This window comes from Equus caballus, chromosome 16 (assembly GCF_041296265.1).
Source record: "Equus caballus isolate H_3958 breed thoroughbred chromosome 16, TB-T2T, whole genome shotgun sequence".
In the NCBI taxonomy this organism is placed as follows: Eukaryota; Metazoa; Chordata; class Mammalia; order Perissodactyla; family Equidae; genus Equus; species Equus caballus.
Window position 1 is genome coordinate 72,984,574 of NC_091699.1, and position 22,377 is coordinate 73,006,950.

The window sequence follows — 22,377 nt, forward strand, 5'->3', positions numbered from 1 at the left end:
GTGTCCTTCATATCTCAAACCACAGATTTCGTTCCCAAGATTCCATTTTGCACTTTCAGCTACTTCCTTGACAGCTCTATCTTGAAATCTTATTGATGTGTAAAATGCAGCATGCTTAAAATTAAACTTTCCTTTCCCAAAAGCTAGTGTCTCAGAATTATTGACTATCTATACAGATTATCAGTTGCATGCATATTTTCTGAATCTCTCAAGATGAACATCTCAGGACTTTCTTTTGCTTCCCTCATATACTCATTTCCATCTATGTTTATTATTTAACACATAATCATTGAGCACAGACGTATTGGGTATTGATTTAGGCACTGGGGATACCGTAGTGAAAAAGACACATAGGGTCCTAGGACAAAGTTGACTAAACATGGAATGATTTTTCTTTGGAATTTTGCATCTGTCTTCTTCTATCCCTCCTACCACAATCATAACTCAAACCATAATTCATTTATGCCTGGGCAAATACTATTGTCTACCAGCTGAATTCTCATCCACCTCCTTCTAAACTTTCACACTGTTTCTTTGCTAAGTTTTTGTTTTCTTATTCTGTGCTTGAAAGCTTCACACGATGTCCCATTATCAACAGCATAGAATCCAGTCTCTTTACTTAGCATCAGATACCTTATAGTCCAGTCCTGACATTACTGGTTAATTTCATCTCTTCAATGTGTACATTGATATACACGCTTCTATTTATCATACTTCCAGCATGCCCTATGATATTGGTTTTGCCTTACATTTGCTCTTCAGTCATGGAAATTTTTCTTCTATTCTCCACATTTATCTGAATGCAAACTTACTTTACTGTAAGAAAAGAACTACAATTCATATTTATAGAATACCTTGAAATTCTTAGAACACATTCACATTAATGATCCCAATCATTATTGTTTTTGATCCTCATAGGGCTATGATAAGAAGGACTAGCGTCCTAAAACTTACAGTGAAGAGGTTAGAATTCCAGCAATTTAAATGCCAAATGTATCCTCCTAATGGAAACTTGCAATGCTGTCCTCCTAGGATAGATAACTTGGTCAATTAGGATTTTATGTGACACAAATGCTCTGTTGTGGGATGGACTGTATCTCCTTGAAAAGCACACAGCCCTTTAGCTTTCATTCCATCTTCACTTCCCTGCCTAGGTGAAAACTACTGTTGATTTAACACCCTCAGACTCCTTTTAATTTTTAGATTGATCTGGACAATGTTAAACTAGACTTGTCAAACTCAGGTTATGTATAGGGACTCAAAGTGAACACCTGGGACTCTTCAGAACAGTTGGTGTCAACTAGAATATGATGAAATCCTGTAAGAAGTGAATGGACTATAAAAACATTGCAGCTAAGCCACAGCAAAAGGGAAAACAGGGAAAATTTTTTAAATGGTAGGGAGAAAAAGAAGAGAAATTGCCTTGGATATACAACCAAAAATTGATGCTTGCTTACGTAACTTCCGACTGAAAGATATCTCCATATAGTCAGCAAAAAAAATTGCTCTAGCTCAGCTTTTTTAAGGTCAGTTTGGCTAATCTTATATTAACATATATATTTTTACATTTTATATATACAATGTGAATGACTACTTTTTCTCAAAATTTCACGGAGAATGACCGTTCATCAATTGCAGTTCCTTAGAAAAAATCATTTGTTTTGAAAATGTATCTTTCTTGCCTGAATGAGATAATTATCATTTGTCTTACAAAAGTTAATATTAGAGAATTTTGTGATTTGACTATAAAATAACCCAATAGCACAAGGCATGGAAGAGAGGGGAAAACAAATGACATTTACTAAACTCCTTCTGTGTTCCCAGATCCTTACCCATATCTTGTTTCATTTGGCAACAACTTAAAAGAAGGTGCTTTAGTCTACATTTCAGAAATGAGTAATCGGAGATTTAGATTAAACAACGCACCCAAGGGCTCTCAACTACAGAGTGTCAGATCTAGGGTTGAACTGGGTGTGTTTCACTCAAAACTGGTGCCTCATTCACTTAGCATAGCATTTGGCATATATTTGGTGATCAGCAAATAGTAATCAAATAGAAATTTCTCTCAAAATGAAAGTTTTTTATTGCCTATAAAGAAATGATGAAAGGGAAAAAATCTGGAAAGAAGTATGTATCTTTGTAGAAAAGTTAGAAAAAAAGATTTATCTCCTGAAATGTGCAAAAATTATATTCTTTCTGCTTTTATTAGAAAACACTTGGCAATAAAAAATCTATTAAACTTCAAGGATTGTATCTTTATTTCCTCAACAAATAGAGAAACAAAAAGTAAGTTAGAAGTAAGACATGGAAGTGAGGGAGAAGCTTTCCATCATCTTTCAAAAGGAAAGAGGTTGCCCTCCACTGACTGGAGAAGAATGACACAACATCAATAGAAACCTAAATCATTCTCCTTAGTCTCTTTTAAATGCTGGTATCTAGCAGTCAATCATTACGCCAACTAGTACTAAGGACACATTGGCTCGTTCCTTTGAATGAAACCTGTGGAAACTTAGTCAAATGTAACTTTACAGCTTTGGTTTCTCCCCATGTATTTCTAACCTTAATGATGTCATTGGAAGATACATTTTTGTGTTGTTTCTGTCTACAGCCCCTGGTTATGTTCTATTTTACCATTAAACTTTTTTTCTGATGGTATTTGAATTCCAGGGATAAAGGTCTGTGGCACTGCACATAGCCTATTTTGTTGCAGCTGACATTAAGCGAATGTATCTGTTGTTGCTTTACATAGTGATTAAAATGTCGATCTCGGGAGTCAGTCTCAGGAGGGTCAAATCCCAGTTCTGTCATTAACTAATAGTGAATTAGGGCAAATTATTTAAACTTTTATGCCTCAGTTTCCTCATCTTTAAAATGGGACTAGTAATAATAGCATCAATATGGCTCACACAGTATTATTATAAGGACTAAATAATGTGTGGTTTATAAAGCTCTTTACATAGTGCTTGTCAAAGGATGATAAACAATGAACATTAACATTATTATTATTAGTTTTCACCCAATTATCCCTTAGAATTCTCAGAAGAGCTTAGGAAAAGAGAAGTTTTAATCTACTTTGAAAATTGATTAGTGTCTCTGTGGGAAGGCCAGACTCTTGTCCTTTCTATGTCCTACCTCAATAAGTCTGGTGTGTGTGTGTTTCTCAACATAATTCATCTTCACTGAAATTGGTTCCCAACAGTGTGGAAGGATATTCAACAATTTCATTTCAGGTGAAATGAATTGAGTAGCACAAGTGATGACACACACTGTAAAGGGACTAAGGATTCTGCATGTTAATATAGCCTCAAACTTCTGCATCAGAGAAGGGGCAATGAACTTTCTCAAGGTCAATTAATCTCCATATAAGGATTAGTTTCCTATATATTTAGAAAATGAGGGGAAAATACACAACAACATTATTCCTATGGAATAAAAATTATGAATTTAATGTAAAATGGAGCATTATTCAGAAAATTCAGGAAAAAAAACCCTGTGTTAATCAGCTCTAGAAGCCTGGGACGTCCAATATTAAGATGAGAGCTGATTCCTGGTGAGGTCTCTCTTTCTAGTTTGCAGATAATTATCTTCACATTGTGGAGAAAGAACTCTGGTGTCTCTTCCTCTATTTATAAGGGTACAAGTCCTATGAAATTAGGGTCCCACTCTTATGACTTCATTTAACTTTAAATACCTTCTAAATGCCTTTGCCCAAATACCAAGTCATATTGGGAGTTAGGGCTTCAACACACAAATTTTGCAGGGGGCACAATTCAGTCCATAGCAAGGACACAGCTCTGAAAATTTTTGATTATGAAAATAAGAAAAAGAATAATATTTTAGCAAACAGGTAAGTGTGCTTCTGAAGGGAATAGAAAAAGACATAGGCTTTATGAAACTGAAGTGGGTAGTCAGAAGCAGCAGACTAGCAGAGATGAGCAAAGTGTAATAGGAAATGGAAAATGCAGGGTGATACTGAAATTTTTAACCCAGGGACTTCTAATTACCTTACTAAATTACTCAGGTAGACCAGTTATTCTTAAAGCCTTTGCTCTAACAGAGGAGTTACTATGATTAATGCATTTTCTCTCACATTTAATCATTGGTTTAATTGCAGGTTTTCATGAAGAGACTCTCAGGAATAATTTTTAAACAAATTTTGAAGTGTAGTATTTGGTGTGAAGAGGAGTGTGGAAAGAAAGAAGGATAAGGAGAGAAGCGCGGATAAGTAGATAAATGAAAAAAAATAAAGAAGGGAGTTAATAAGTTATGGACAAGTCAAGGAGAACCCAAGATGAAAAAAAAAAAAAAAGTAGTAGAGGATATTAGTTAAGGAAAGAGTAGAAATAAAGCACACAGTAGGAAAAAGAGAAAAGCAAAATGCTACTTTGGGAATAGCACTTATACCATTACCAAATATTAAGAGATAATCTAAATAATACAAAGTCAGGAAAATAATAAACTACTGAAAGCAGCAAGGGGTTCAAATAACTGTTCTTAGTATTTTAAAATAAAACCTTAATAGATTTTATTCTGTAAGTCACTTTAGGGAATGGTCTCTGTCTTGCATTGCCTTTAATCCCCACAGGACTCTTATGAGCAAATTGTGTTCTACAAGTGGTTGTGGATTGTTGAATTCAATAGACGTTGGTTGTGTCCTTCCTACCTACCAGAAACTGTGATAGTTGCTGAGAATATAAGGATAAATGTGCCTTGATTTCTGACTTCACAGGGTCATCAGCCTAGCTGAAGAAAAATACATTATAATAGCCCATATTTACTCCTGGAATAGAAGCAAAAATCATCTAAAAACATGAAGTATTGATGAAGGACTGAACATTTTGATTGCGGAGAAAAGAGGAATTTTTAAAGCGAAAATGGAAATTTCAATGCCCATTTGAATTTGTTAATCTGAGACTTTCTTCTCCATATTGGTGTCAAATAATTCTTAACTTATACCAACATTCATGATGTTCAAGGACTCTTCTTTAAATCTTCAGATTTCAGGCTGAACTGAACTTTTTCTTTTAATTATTCCATGAGTTAGACTCTTTCCTCATACCATGAATTTCACACATCACATCATATGAAAATAAGGAATATGAAGAAGAGTTGACTTTCCCCAATCACAGAGCTGGTGTGGGGCAGAAGTAGTTTAATAACTAGCACTGTGAGTTCTTCAATCTGGAAATTTGGAGAGAATAGCCTTGTAGTTTATTCTTTATAATTCGTTTTAACGGAGCATTATGTTCTCTCTTCTATTTTGAGATGAAACTCAGAGGAAGCTCCATTACAGAATCCCACAGCATTATTCGTATGGGTAAATCCAGCCATCCTCCTTTTAACTTCACTCATGAAAGGACTAATCAAAAATCTACAAGTCAGTTTTAGGGCTACGATAAGAGCTGGAAACAAAAAGCACGAAGTAAGATCATCTAGTTTAAGCAATTATAAAGCCACTTCTTAAATCAATACAATTTCTGGCAAATCCTATCATATAATTTCTGCCCAAAAGAGTCCAGCAAAAAAAATGGTCTAGCTGCCAGAGTCCTCTGACACAGCTCAGCTTTATAACTCTTCTTCAGAATTTTGACTGAAGCTTTTCAGCAGCCTTGGCTAAATCACCAGATTGGTTTGAAAGAATGTCATTACAAAGACCTTATGTGAGTTGGCAAATAGATGTCAACAAAAGCTTTGTGCTTTATCCAGACCAGCCCATGCTGAGGAGCCAAAGTCTAATTCTCAGTACTGAAATATTTTCATCTAAAAAATATTTCCCCACTGAGCTCCGTAGCTTTGCTCTCTCTTTGCACACACACACTCTCTCTCTCTCTCTCTAAGGAAGAAACACAAGATATTTAAACTTACCTATAAGAATAATGTATTTCAAATGAATACTAATTTCAAAAGGCACTCTATAAAACAGAGGCTAAATCAAAGAGATTGGAGAATAATTACACTTTACGGGAGACTGAAATCTCTGGGTACTTAAAGCTCTGCATTTGTGTGTCTGTGTGTGTGTGCACATGTGTATACATATACATACTTTTTTTCCTTTTGTGTACTATCTCTTTTGTCTTATATTTGTCATGAAACAGATGGCGGGTCCTTCCTCTGAGAAAAGAGAAATCTATGTGACCTGTTACCAGCACGGTTGGAAGGTTCTGCTTCTGGATTGCAGCAACTTCCCCACCTGAAAACGAGTTTTGCAGAAAGCAGGGCACAAGCATTTCCAGGAGGAAACCTTTTAAGTTATATCTGTGTTGGACGGGACACCTGGGTTTTAGAATGGTCCATCTGTTCATGTTGGCAGTCTCCGGGAGAGGCAGGAACAGCTACTGTTAAGTTGAATGTTCCACAGCCTCCATGATCATTGAAAGGGGAAGGACCAAATGGCTCTCCCATGCTGTGGCCCATCCATGTGCAAACGCTGATGCTGTGGTGAAGAGCAAATATGGCAGATGTCCTCAACAGGGAGGAACAAGCAGCATATTTGCAAATTATGCTTCTGGTCATACTTGACTTGTGAGGGGTTGGGGTCAACACGTACACAGAGGGTTGACTGAGTTGGGAAGGGGCAAGCAGAGAAGCATGCTATTCTAGAAGAGTATTAATACAGTCATTATATTTTAAAATGTATTTAGTAATTCAGTTATAACATTTGTAATGTGTCCCTCACTGCCTCAGTTTAGAGAGAAATTCTAAATTCCACCTTGATTAGGAGATCAGGTTTTCCTTTTCATGTCCCCATTTCTCAAGAAAATTTCTAGTGTGCCACCCTCTGTTCAAGGGGGTTTACAGGTATCCGGGACCGGTGACGGCAAAGCCATCCACAGGAAATGGAAGGAGGGGATCCCACTTTGGAGGCTCTCTCAGGGGCTGTGATTCCTTCCATTTTTTTCCCTTATCCTCTTGACAAAAGATCCTTCTTACCTCCCTCTCCTCAAGGACTCAGAGCCTTCAGCTCCATTCTTGGAACCCACCTGCATTCTCTCCTCCTTTTCTCAGTCTCAGTATTATGTAGTCTTTGAGAGAGAAAAACTTACTTTGCAAGTATACATTCATTTCAACTCTTTCTTTTTAGGACTTAGGGCAAGTGTTTCCTTGAATATTTGTTTCTGCCTTTGGATGGGCTTAAAAAGAAAAATGGCTCACAAGCTACCACTGGCAAAGCAATATTGAAATTAATTTTTAGGCCCAGGATAGAGCCGCTCCTGCTGGGGAACCATGTCAGCAAACTGAAACTTGGATAACTTTTGTGTCCCTGTAAATGCTCTGCGTGACCAGAAAAGCAGTACATATGTCTGGTCAGTTGATGCCTGAATGCCAAGCCAGCTCCGGGCTCTATACTTATTTCCTTGTTTCTTATTCGTTTTCTGTTTTTCTCTTTCTTGTTCCTTATTCTTTATCTGTTTGCTTTTCTCTTTTTAATCTGTCTCTTGTGACAGGGGGTCCAAGAACTCAAAAGAGTGGAGGGTAAATTATTTTTCCTCCCCTACAAGAACATATTGAAATCATGAAATATTCCCATTTTCTCATGGCCATTAGAGCTCTAATAAGGTTATACTCCATTCAAGTAAGATATTACCGTTGCTTATAAGCTTCCTGAACACAGAGACCAAATTTCTTCTGCTAACTGTTGTACTTGCCAGCACACTGCCTGGCACATAAATGTTCAATAAACATTTCTTTATTGCTGTGGGAAAGGGATTTAGATAGAACTATAATTCACATATTTCCTAATTTTTCTTTTCTAGTTTGGACAAAAGCCAATGTTACTCTTTAGCCTCAGGACATAGAGTTGAAGAGATTACTATATCCACTCACACATATTCTAGACTTTCCTGAGTAATGTAGTGTATTAGCTACTGTGGTCTTACTTCTGTAAGTACCCCACTGATAAAGAAAGAATATCTCATTATTTAGCTGTTTGTATGAAAGCAGAACCTACTTTACTTTGCACAGTGTACACAGAAAAAGAGTTCATGGCTCTTTTTTACTTTCCTTTCTATGTTGTCAAAGGTATATTTCTTACCTTTGTGTATTTTATATATTTTTATAACAATATTTTCATGAAGACTTCTACTGATGCAGAGTCAGTGGAAGGTTCTACAAAAATGTTGGTTCCTATTACTGAAGAACGAGGAAGTTCTTGCCAGAATAAATTTTTCAATGGGCCTGAGAAAGATTTGGTAGGAAAAAATACCAATCAGGGTCTATCCAGAAAAAAAGAGAAAAGCGATGCCTCAATTCAAAGCATCTTGGAATACTCTAACTCTTTCGTTGAGAAGGAAATTCAGCAGACTCAAAACCCAGTTATCTTTCAAGCACCTCCTCATTAGCTTTACTGTTATCTTTATTTGATCTGTCAGCAATGTAGTAATTTCACCTGTGCGTTACTCATTGCCTTTCAGAGTGTGCTGTCATTTTAGTGGAGTTCCAGAGGCAGAGATGGAATATGTTACTAAGAGAAAAAGGTTATGTTTACTGACAACATTCTAGATAAATGTCATTTTATATATATTACAGAGTATGGATGTTATAGACACAATTATATATCAGGTTCATGTATACATTTCTGCCTTATGTGTATTCTGAGTCAGCTAGAAAATTCATGTACACCACAAGTACCTAACTTAAGGGTTGACAATGTATACATGTGTATATATTATTCTGTAATGCCTCCTAATTATATTCATCATATTTAGAACCTAGTGGAAGGTAGACTTGTCAAATGAATGAGGGATAAACAACCAGGTGTTATTAAGGGTAGGGCAAAATTGAGGGTAAACATAGGTGTCCAATCTTTGTTCCTATACATAGAAACAGACTGCATGTCTATCCTCAGTTCCTTTTCTGAGTAATTTTGAAGACAACAGGCCTGATTTCATTCACTCTTCCACTGATTCTGAAGTGTTCAAATGTTTATGGTGAGGATTTTCATTAGAGACCCCGAAAAATAGCCAACTCTTCTCAGATGAGGAGGACAAGCATACAGAACCAAAACAATGATATTAATATACACTCACACCTAGTCATAAACATTCTAAACCAGTAAGAATTATGGCCTGTCCCTTAGCAGAACATGGAGATAAAATAATGTGTGTAGTGGATGCTGTGGTATGTCACCCAGGTCTCCCTCTTCAGAATCAAAACATTGCTTGTCTGTCAGGAATTTTGACTGTGATCATTTACATATATGTCCCCCTCCACAGAGAGAGTTGCCTCAACCAAGCCACGTCCCCTTCTTGTGGATAGGGGCAGCCAAGACTGGCAAAAGCAGGGCACAAAGGCTTTTCCTCTTGCCTCAATTCTGGACCTTTCCAAAAGGTCATTCCAGCTCCAGAGCACCCCGTGGGATTGGCTCTGGCCCCTGTTGCTAACGTACTCAGTTCACTTTCTCCCACTGCATCCTTTATGCTGTCACCGGTGTTGATTCTGAGAGTACTCCCGAATAAACCTCAGGCATACATACCTCCATCTCGGAGTCTATTTCTCCAGAGCCTAACTTATGACAGTGCAGTTTTTAAAAAGCAGCGTTTACTGAGCATGTATCTAACATAATCCACAAAGTGATCCAGAACTACCACCACCGCCAATTCCACTCTTTCAAGTCTACCTTCATGGGGGAGAATGTTCTTCAGCACATCTTGCTGGCTCAGCCCAACAAAGGAAAAACAAAGTATTATAGTTACCCTTACAAGTAGTTTTTCCTACTTTCTACGTCTGGTCTGAGCCAGATGTAAAGAGGCCAACACTCTGAAAAAGTGGAAATCAAATTTTTCCCTTCCTTTGTGGAATGAGAGTATATAGTACATATATCAACCAGTTTGAAAATAATGCTGAGTCCTTGCTTATTTTCTGCTTCAGTAGCCTTTACTGAACATGAATCCTGTTCTACATGAATAATATTTATTTTATTTGGGGCACCCTACAATTCTTTATCTAAAATTCATTGTGTACCTGGTCTCATCTATATTTCCTTATAGCTCTTTATGAGAATAAACTGGCTCAAGAGATTATGGGCTGTAAAGGAACATTGAGCATAATACTAATATTTAGAGTTTTTCTGTGATGCAAAATAAATACTTAAGGGCTCATTTCTTCAAAGAATCTCTTCCTAGATGACAGAATTCTAGCTATTATAAGTTTGTGAAACAATTGCCTCAAATTCCTCCCCAAATTCAGCGATCTTATGCTAATAGAAAGTTTAAGAGGAAAATATGGGGTGTTTTCATTGCCACATCACGAGCACGCTTTCAGGGTAGGCCTGCTAAGACAGCAAGGACATATTTACCCATCTCATTTCTGTCTGTAAACTGCTATCAGCAGGCTAAATATTGATTAATGAAAATGCCCAGTATTAGAAACCAAACGTTGGAAGAGAAACACAAGCATCCTTTTCCCACCAAGTCTCCCTGAATTCTCTGTATCTGTGTCCCTATGATGCTAAGACAGGCAAAACTGCAAACTTACATAGAATCATTCAGCTATAATCGGCACTTTTTGCAGCCTATGTTAGGTCAGTTCCAAAGGTCTGTAAGAAGGACAGCAGCGGGGGGCCGGCCTGGTGGCACAGCCGTTAAGTGTGGACATTCTGCTTTGGCGGCCCGGGGTTTGCCGGTTCGGATCCCGGGTGTGGACATGGCACCACATGGCACGCCATGCGTAGTAGGTGTCCCACATATAAAGTAGAGGAGGATGGGCATGGATGTTAGCTCAGGGCCAGGTTTCCTCAGCAAAAAGAGGAGGATTGGCAGTAGTTAGCTCAGGGGCTAATCTTCCTCAAAAAAAGAAAAAGAAAAAAAAGGACAGTAGTGAATCAAGGGAGAAAACCCAAACGCAAATGGCACTGGTTTAACAAGAAACCCTTTTTTGGGGAAAAATTCCAGAAGCAAATTAGAATCCAGTTTTCCTGAGAAGGAACGTGGGGATGGGAGAACACAACTTCTCTAAAGGCAAAGATGCTGTTAGAGGTGTCATGTGGCCACACAAAAGAGCACAGAAAGCATCTCTTGCAGTATGCTCTGTCCCTAAAAACCAAAGATCTTCCCACCATTCGTCACACCAGAGTGGCCTTACCATGGAGTCCTCCGAAGACTTTACTGAAGAGATGATAAAAGAATCCACAACTCCAAGAATAGGCAGCTTTAAATTACTTTTCAATTATTTTATTCCAAACACTTGGGGAGGCCATGCTGCTATTTTTTTTTCTTTTTCCAAGGAAAAATATTACAGACTATGAACAATACTCACTATTCTGAAAAATATCAGTGAATGCCAAGAAAAGTAGCAAAAGGGATATGGAATTCTAGAATTCTGTGTTCCCAGAAGCGTCTTTACCCACAAAAGTAAATAATGTTGCCCTGTAAGCAGAAGTTCTCCTTTTCTAAAAAAAAAATTTCTGTAAGAAAGTAGATGACTTCCCATGTGGTATATTTCAGAAGCATCAGGAAGTCTGTTTATCCCCAAGCATCTTTTGGCTTTATTGCTATGATTTCGTAAGTAGAAAAAGAAAAACAGCATTAATTTAAAAATAACTAGAGTAAATAGAGAAACAAATATTTTTTGAGCTCTTACTATGTGCTAGAATCAGGAAGAAATTCTTTCATAAGTTGTCTCATTTAATTCATTAAGAATAACCAATATCAGGTCATTTGGTCATAATTTCTGCCACTCCCAGAATCTCATACCTCTTTGCATTCATTTACTTAACAAATGTTTATTGAACACCTACTCTGGGCTAGAGACCATGTAATGACCTGAGAACACAGAGGTGAGAAAAAGTCTCAACGATTGGAGTTTCTGGAAGACAAAATGGTCATTAATTCAGCCAGTGATGCTAGCTTCCTTTGGAATTTGGCTGGAACAATATCCAGAGAATAATTAGCAGGTAGATATCAAAGTTCCAACAACATTTTTTCACAGAAATAGAACAAAGAAACCTAAAATTTTATATGAAACAACAAAAGACCTGAAATAGCCACAGAATCCTGAGAGAAAAGAACAAAGCCGAAGGTATTATACTCCCTGATTTCAAAATATACTACGAGACTATAGTAATCAAAACAGCATGGTACTGGCACAAAAACAGACACACAGATCAATGGAACAGCATCAAAAGCCCAGAAATAAACCCACACATCTATGGACAGCTAATTTTCAACAAAGGACTTAAGAACATACAATGGAGAAAGGAAAGTCTCTTCAATAAATGGTGTTGGTGAGGCCGGCCCAATGGCGTAGTGGTTAAGTTCGTGCACTCCACTTTGACAGCCCAGGGTTCACAGGTTCGGAGCTTGGACAAGGATATAGCACCACTTGTCAGGCTACGTTGTGGTGGCGTGCCACATATAGAGGAAGATTGGCATAGGAGTTAGCTCAGCATCAATCTTCGGCAAGCAAAAAGAGGAAGACTAGAAAATGTTGTTAGCTCAGAGCCAATCTTCCTTACAAAAGAATAAGTAAATAAAATAAATGGTGTTGGAAAAAACCACATGCAAAAGAATGAAAGTAGACCATTATCTTACACCATACACAAAAATTAGCTCAAAATGGGTTAAAGACTTGAATGTAAAACCTGAAACCACGAAACTTCTAGAAGAAAACATAGGCAGTAGACTCTTCAAGACTGGTCTTAGCAGCATATTTTCAAGTACCATGTCTGACCAGGCAAGGGAAACACTAGAAAAAATAAACAAATGGGGTACATCAAACTAAAAAGCTTCTGCACAGCAAAGGAAACCATCAACAAAATGAAAAGACAACCTAAAAATTGGGAGAAGATATTTGCAAACCATGTATCAGATAAGGGGTTAAAATCCAAAATATATAAAGAACCAATACATCTTAACAACAAAAAAACTAGCAACCCAATTTAAAAATGGGCACAAGATCTGAACATTTATCCAAAGACATACAGATGACCAACAGGCACATGAAAAGATGTTCAACATCACCAATTATCAGGGAAACGCAAATCAAAACGACAATGAGATATCACCTCACGCCTGTCAGAATGGCTATAATTAACAAGACAGGAAATAACAAGTGTTGGAGAGGATGTGGAGAGAAGGGAATCCTCATACATTGCTGGTGGGAGTACAAACTGGTGCAGCCACTATGGAAAGCAGTATGGAAATTCCTTCAGAAAATTAAGAATAGATCTACCATATGATCCAGCTATCCCACTGCTGGATATTTATCCAAATAACTTGAAAACACAAATGCATAAAGATACTTGCACCCCTATGTTCATTGCAGCATTATTCACAATAACTAAGACTTGGAAGCAACCTAGGTACCCATCAAAGGATGAATGGATGAGGAGATGTGGTATATATACAATGATGGAATACTACTCTGCCATAAGAAATGATGAAATCTGGCCATTTGTGACAATATGGATGGACCTTGAGGGTATAACGCTCAGTGAAATAAGTCAGAGGGACAAAGTCTAATACCCTATGATCTCACTCATAAATAAAAGATGAAAACAACAATAAACCAACACATAGAGAGAGAGATTGGATTGGTGGTTACCAGAGTGGAAGAGGGGAGGGAGGAAGGCAAAAGGAGTGATTAGGCACATGTGTATGGTGATGGATTGTAATTAGTCTTTGGGTGGTGAAGGTGATGTAATCTACATGGGAATCAAAATATAATGATGTACACCTGAAATTTATATAATGTTATGAGCCAATGTTATGACAATAAAAAATAAATAAATAAAAACATTATTAGTAAAGACTGAATAAAATAGCAGGTAGAAAGAAGATAATTTAGCAAAAAAAGGCAGTGATAAACAATGATAGCATGAGATGAAGTCTTTGAGGGTTAGATGAAAGAGATACTGTTATATCCAGTTGGAGTCTCAGTCCCATTCACATAATAATCTTAAAGTAATGCCCCTTTTAATAAGATGAACTGATAAATGTCTTTATTAATAGCACACTAAAAATCGCAATTAATAAAATTCATTGGAGACAGAATTTGCCATTTCTACTTTTTTTTCCTGAGGAAGACTCTCCCTGAGCTAACATCTGTGTCAATCTTTCTCTATTTTGTATGTGGGTCACCACCACAGCACAGCCTCTGAGTGGTGTAGGTCCTCACCTGGGAACCAAACTCGGGCCACCAAAGAAGAGTGTGTGAACTTAACCACTAGGCCATGCAGCCGGCCTCTGCCATTTCTACATTAGTTGAAAAATATGATGCTAAAAGAAGTGAATGGATTTTCCTAAGATCATACAACTTGGGATGTTGTAAAACTGGAATTTTAACCCAACTCAGAGTACAAAGTACCTGTACATGCTGCCTCTTTAAAGACAGTAAGAAGTAAACATGCCCAGAATAAAGAAGTTAACTCAAAAACTACCAAGATGTAATAGACTGATATCTTAGCCTTTAGAGTACTGAGTTTGATAGTGAAAAGAAAATATAAATAAGAAATTTTGGCCACATATTTTAATTTTCCTCAATTCTCAAATTTGCCTCTTACATGGTACTAGAAACCATGATTTTGTATTCTTGCTTGAAGATGAATATCTATGGGTTGTAATGTTTTGAGTCTAGACAGAGTGTTGGGATCTTTATGATAAAATTTTGGTAAAACTTAAGAGAACACTTTCACTTACAGTTAATTGCTTTTTTAACCAATTGATACTGTAGTGATAAATCTAGTCCTCAAGACCAGTGGCCATCTATTCTGATATTATGTTATTTCTACAGAAAATCACCTTAGAGAATGTTAGAATTAGAAGAAACTTTAAAGAGCATTTAATTTAGCTTTTTGGAGGGCAGTGTTCAATAAATTCTGGGAGATTTGGTGAGGAGTATTAGGTTTAATCTGAAGTTATTGATCAGATCCAGAATGTACACAGCTGGAACTGAATAACAACCTGACTCACCTCATGTTGGCCGTTGGCTGGGAGTTCAGCTGGGCTTTTGATTAGAGACACTGCACATGGCTTCTAAATGCGACATGGGCTTCTGAGAGCAGGGTGCTTGAGTTCCAGAGGGAACACCCATGAATAAGCCTCTCAAGAGACACAAGGCAGAAGTTTCAACACATCATATGTCTTGACCTGGAAAGTCCCAGAACATCACTTCACCACCATCTGTTGTTCAAGCAAGTCACTAAATCCACCCTACATCCAAGAGAAGGAAAATTAGACCCCATATTTTAGTAGGAAGGGTTACACTTTCAAGTAAGGGGGAAAGGTATTGATGAAAGTCATCTTTGAAGAATATCTACCAAAATATCTTTGTTTTGTGTGTAGATAGATCATGTGAAGTTTTACTTGGAAGTTTTATTGTCTTGACTTTCCTCCTGCTTATTTGGGAATGCTTTTGGGTGAGAAGTAATAGATCAAGGGTGTTTTTGTTCCAGCAATGTCAATTATGGGCCTAATCAATAATGGGATCAAATAAAATGAGCCTAATCCTTCTCACTGAATCTCATAGAATCTACTGAACTCTGTTCTCTAAAGAGCTCAAGTAAATGGTCTTTAAAATCCTTTCCAATTCTAAAAGTCTGTAAAATAAGATGATTTTCTATAGAAACGTCTGCCTCCTTATAGACAACTTTAGATAATTACAAAAATTGTTCTGAGAGAGAAAACTTCATTATTGGAGGTCCAATTTCCTCTCTTGGAAAATAATTAGCTCATCATTTAATGAAATTGCCTTGTAGGATACCATGTTTTGAATGAAGAAGTAGGGAATGTCTACTATCGCTCCATCAGCATTCCTATCCAATACAAATCTGCCAGAGTTTGTGCTGCCTTTTATAGTGCCTGAAATGTAATTACTACTCAGTAAATGTTTGCTGAATCTTGAGTGGTTGAAAGAATGCATGTGTGTATGATATCGTTGGCACTGTCTGAAATAGCATATAGATGTGTTCCCCAAATCCCAGAAAAGACAAATATATTCTACTGAATTCTACTTGCGTGGATGCAAATATACAATAATAATTTGTGTGACATTGCCATCGCATAGAGCAACTATATTCATAATTTCTGATCTTTATTGCATGTAGTTGTGTGTCATACTCACAACCCCGACCCCAGGAGCCATTTTCCCATTGTGCTGCAGAGGTTCAACAAAACTCTGGATGCTTTGAGGCTGGTAGCAAAGCTACAAACTCAGCAGATGGTGGAAAATCAGGTCTTTAATATAAACCCTCCAAAGATCTTTCTAAGATATAATTTCCATTTTGATCCTGTTTCTGGGCAGAAAAATCTGCCAAGCTCCCCTGAGACCACAGGCCAATGTATGCGCAGTCTGCCTCTGCATCTGTAAGGATGCAGATGCAAAGGGAATGTCATTTGAGTTGGTCAGGTGCCCCAACATCTGTGTTTCCAAGGTGATTGTGAATGTTCCAGGTAATGGACAGCTTGGTGGTTCTGGCTCATGTCCACATAACTTGGAGGGTCACGTGCTCCAAGACTTTTTGAAATAGTGTTGCTAACATCCTGACACTCCTTCTCCTAATCATTGATTAAGAAACTGCAATTGGTTCAAATATGATATTACAATTTCACAAGTCCCTCTATTAGCCTGGGAACAGATGTACTCCTACATATTGCCAGAATCAGAGTGGTTTGGCTTTGCTCCACACCGTGCCCTGCACACATACCAATTTCGTTAGAGAAAAGTTTTGTGTACAAGGAAGAATTAGACAAATTCCTGAGGTATAGATCTTTTCTACATTCTCTGCATAAGAACACCCTTGCAACAAATAATGTTTTCAAAAATATTAATGTGCTTTTTTAAGCTTTATATTTCTTAACCCATGACTTTTTTTTCCTTATTACCCTGAGGTATGTGTCTATTTCAAGGCCAAGGGTTAGGAATGTGCCAAGAGCTAATGACAGCAGTTACAGCGTGACTACAAACAGTGAAGATTTGGCTTCTGCCATCTCAATTGAACTTTAAAGTCTACGGTAAGACAATAGTGAAAACTAGGATTTACCTTTAAAAAGAAAGGGTTTGTGTTAGTTTTATTATCATCTTTCTCCCATTAAAAATATCAAGAGGTAATGTGGGGCTGGCCCCATGGCTGAGTGGTTATGTTTGCGCACTACACTTCAGTGGCCCAGGCTTTCGCCAGTTTGGATCCTGGGTGTGGACATGGCACTGCTCACCAGGCCATGCTGAAGCAGCGTCTCACATAGCACAACCAGAAGGACCTACAACTAGAATATGCATCTAAATATTCGGGTGGGGGGGGGGGGGGCTGTGCTTTGGGGAGAAGAAGAAGAAGGAAAAAAGAAAAAATAAAAAAAAAGGAGATTGGCAACAGATGTTAGCTCAGGTGTCAATCTAAAAAAAAAAAAAAAAAGCAAGAGGTAATCCTTGTCAATTTGACCATAGAATTTTACAAAATGGAATTATTTCCCAAACAGGAAGAAAAAATAGGAAAAGCTATTTCCAGTCCTGACAGAATGAGAAGAGGGAAAGAGGAGAGAGAGTGAAAGAAAAGAGAGCATGACAAACATGCCCCAGCCTTGTCTGTCCAAGCCAAAGTCATAGAGAAAGTAAAGTATATGAGGTGAGTGGAAAGGAATCCTCAGAGTGGACAGGACTTTATTTCACTTTTCATTTGGATTCAAGGAAGAGACCTCTGGGAAGGGCATTCCTGTAACTTCACAAAATTCCAAAAGAGTAAACAAAGAGGGAGTAATAGCATGTGAGATTGAAAGGGAAATTAGCATACAAGGGCTGCCATTGGCCATTAGCTCCAACATGACAGACATAACCACAAGTTCATGTATGCCACCTATGAGTCAGGGAGTGTGGTAGACAGCATCTAAGATTATCCCAATGATCCCCTTCTCCTGGTATTGACAGCCTTGTTGAATCTCTTCTATTTGAGTAATTTGCTTCTATTCAATAGAATGGAGTGACCTGGAGGGAATCTCATTTCTGCAATTAGGTTTCCAATATTGTGACTTCCTTCTTGCTAGAGACTCTCTATTGCATTCTCAGCTTGCACACTTAATGAAGCAAACGGTCATGTTGAAGAAGCCTACATGGCAGGAAACTAGTGGTAACTATAATAGTCCGCCCAGGCTGTCCTAAGAGAATACCACAGGTTGAGTGCCTTAAAAAACAGAAAATTATTCTCTCAGAGTTCAGGAGACTGGATGTCTAAGATCAAGGTGCCAGCAGGGTTGGTTTCTGGTGAGATCTCTCTCCTTGGGTTGCAGACAGCCACTGTCTCCCTGTGTTCTCATATGGCCTTTCCTCTGTGCACATGTGTAGAGAGAGAGATCTCTGCTGTCTCTTTCTCTTCATATAAGGAATCCAGTCCAATTGGATTAGGGCCCCATTCTGATGACTTCTTTTAACCTTAATTACCTCCTTACAGGACTCATCTCCAAATGCAGTCACACTTGGGGTCAGGGCTTCAATATATAAATTTTGTGGGGGACACAGTTCAGTCCATGACAGTAGCCTCTGGACAACAGAGTAAGGACTTGAGGCCCTCAGATCAATAGCCAATGAAGAACTGAATGCTGCCAACAATCAATGAGTGAGCTTGGAAACAGATCCTTCCCCAGTTGAGCCTTCAGATGAGACCATAGATCCCAGGCCACCACCTTAATTGCAGGCTTGAGGGAGACTGGGAAACAGGGGATACAGATAAGCCATACCAAGAATGTTGACAAAGAGAAATGGCAAGATGATAAATGTGTCATCTTTAAACCACTCAGTCTTGTGGTAATTTGTTAGACAGAAATAGATGGCTAAAGCAGGGCATTAGGTTCTCTGAGAGCGAGTAGGTCATCCATGGAGGCCAGGAATCAAGCAAACACCTGGTTCAGGAATAAAGAGAGAAGTTTTGGCTGAAGCAAACCTGCTATCTCTTTTCAGTATGTTATGAAAGCAGAGAAGTTTAACTGTGATTAAGAACGTGTATTCCACAGTCAGACAAACCTGAGTCCTAATCTCTCTGACACTAACCAGGAGTGCATCCTTGGGTGAGTCATACAGTAAAAGCGAATGCAAAGTGGTAAACGAAAAACAAAGTGGCTTAATATTTAAAATGAATATAATAAATGTTCTGTGAAATAATAAGAGTCAATTACTTGGCTTATACAAAGTGTTTCATTCACCTTCACTATTATCATTAGGATGCAAGTCAGAAGAGTGAGTAGAGCTGGGACTTAAAACACATGTTGAGCTCCTAACATGTGCCAATAAATTTACTGCACTATGTGTATAATATGCTATATAGAAACTATGCTATATAAACTATATATGATTTTCTTCCTCTACATGATGATCACTATATATGATCTTGCATTCTCTGCACAATTCTCCTAGATAGTTACTATCATCCTCACTTTTGGAACAGAAATCTCAGGGATTGTAAGTAACTTGACTAAAGTCATACAAGGCCCATGAGAATTTGAATCTAGGATCACGGGTCTTGAGAATCCTGCCCCTTTATGTTGTACTGTGTCACCAAAATGGTGATAAAACCCTGACAAAAATCTGTGGAAGTTACTCAGTATATTGCAGAGTTGAGCGCCAGTCTTTTGCAAAACGGAAAATTTAATGACAATAAAATACTCATTGGTTCAGACTGTTTTCAATTTGGATTGAATCTTTTTTCCTATCATTTCTGCTAATGTCATGGCCACATCAGAAAGAGATTATTATTGGCTAATTTAAAATGACTTTATTCAATTTTTTCGATTTCCTTCACAAAAGAGAGAAGTAGGTTTGTATTTCCCATCACTTATGAACGAAATAGGGTCATCACCCTTTGCATTGCATTGATTTGACTTTTGTTCACATCTTTCTCACACACTCCATTAGTTGCAGCTGGATTATTATAGCTTCTGGAAATTGATCAGGTTTACATTGGGAAGGATGCTGTTTGAGGGAGAAATCAGAAACATAAAAATCCTTTCAATATTAATAAGACAAAAATGGCTACTTAAATTGGCACGTTAACCGTCTATTTCCTTGCACTCATGGAATAAATCACATCGCTGTGTGCATGTGTTTCTTGTGACTTCTCAATATGCTCTAAATGTTGCATCTGGAAAATACAATGGTCAGATTCTATAAGAACATCAATGAACTGTCAGGCCCATCCCACAAAGAATGATAGGAAGACAAGAAAATGAGACCAGGGAGAAAAACACTAGATAAATAATGTCAGAGTCAAACGTGTTGAATAAGAAGAAGCTAGGAGCAAACGAGGAAAATGACAAATTATACCAGGAAAGACACTTTCAGATGCTGTGTTTCCATTAAATGTAGAAAATTGCCTGCTAAAATGACTACCAAAGAAGGAGATGAAAGAAATTTGAGGTGTGTTTTATTTTTTCCAGGCATTTGTTATACACTCCAAAATCAAGTAAATATATTCAAGGACATATTGACCATGAATTTAGCCTTTAGACTCTTGGGGTGAAAAAGAATATTTGACATATGGAATGATCAATTATAGTGAATGTAAAGCAAAGTGGCTTCAGCAATTCTCTGGTGCTTTGCTCGTTTCCTTCAATCTTTACAGACTGTTTTACTGTTGTGGTGGTGTTTTTTTTCCCCTCCATTTTGCATCTTTTCTCTTTTTCTGTTTTTTATTGTGTTTAATTATAGTTATCGTTCATGGGCTGTTGAGCTTAAAAATCATCTCTGGTCTTGTATATTTACCCTGTACTTGTTCATTCACAGCTGTTCATCAGTGCCATGTTGTTCAGATTGGGAAGTGAAATCCCTTCTCTTCACAGAGCAAAGAAAGCAGTTTCATTTACTTGAGGTCTATAAAGGGAGAATAGTAAAATGATTACAATGGTAATTCTTTAATTCAATTTATTTAATTTTTTTAAGTATCAATATTGTGGTATATTTTTTATGACACCTATTACCCAAAGTTGCTAATTCTTAGAGATAGCTGGAAGAAGGGAGCCGCACCTTTTCTAGAAAGAGTGGATCAACGTCTACCGGTCCCACAGGAAGACATATTGGCATCTCTGCTTTGGCACTGGTATCTGTGGACTGGCTTTACCCAGTAGGCATAATTTGAATAATATCAAATAAGTTTTCTCTGCACAAAAGTTTTGCTGGAGTATCTGGTAACCTCCACAATTTAACTCTCTACTTTATGTGAAGGCATTGTCTTGAAGCAATCTCTTTTAATGTGCAAGGTGTTACCTGGGAGAAGCAACACATTAGCTATTACCAGCATATGGAATTTGTCGATGAAATAACAGACTTACAAGTCATTCCATGGAGTTCACTTGCTCATTGCAGGATGAAGCAATTGTTCTCAAGCTTTGAGCTCCAGCCAGTGAGGGCAGCCCCTTCACTGAAGTCCCCCAGAGCACTCTTCACAAGGTTTGGCACGCCAACTTCTTCTCTTTACCATTAAGGTCACCAACTAATCTACCCCTAAAATATATAGTTTGAAGGTTGTTGAGAAACTGTACTTAAAGTTATTGAAAAAATATATGAAAGAGCCATGATATAGGATATAATCTATTATAATTTTTCTTCATTTAAAAATGATAAAGCATGACACGTAGAGGTTTTAAATGAATTGACAGCATGATCAAAGTTTCTTGGCTTACTAAAAAGTCCAAGAAAGAGAAAATCTATAGAAACAAACAACTACTAATCTTGCATTTGCCTTAGAGGCATGTGTCAATCCAAAGTGGCCTACACACTGGGATTTACAGGGCTTTCTTGAGACAGAAGTAACAATCTGGGATCCTGAATAAGACAGAAGTTTAAATCAGATATATCCACAAAAAGACCTAAAACCAGAACTTCCAAAAAGTAATACCTTCAGCATCTTGGGGTCAGGTGGACTGTTTGAAGAGGGAGGAGGAGGTGGGAATAGTTGCCTGCTTTAACTCTTGATCAATAACAACATAAAATCTTCCCTGAAAATTTCTAGCTACATACTGGTAAATAATGAAGAATATTCATACTACTTGGATGTCCCAGAGTACCCAAAGAAGAATACTAATTTAAATTGAAGTGGTCCTCAGCAGTAGTGCCTCTAGGAACCCGTCAGGAGCAGAGGATAAGTTACCTGGGAGGAACATACTTTAACCAGGCCTGAATTATCACAATCACAGCATGTGGAGAAAAATGATCTTGCGATGAAAAATTATCAAATATCCAAAGAAACAAATCAGATCACACAGACTATAAACATAAAACCATCAAGCACAGAAGAGTAAATATGCCATGTCATTTTAAAAAGAAGGGTTATAAAAAGGAACTTAAAGATATAAAACCAATAAAAAATAAATAAGCCAATTTGAAAATGAAACAACCAAAGTCTCTTAGAATGAAAAGAGTGTAAAAACTCAATGGATTGGATAAACAGCAAATTAGATGCAAATT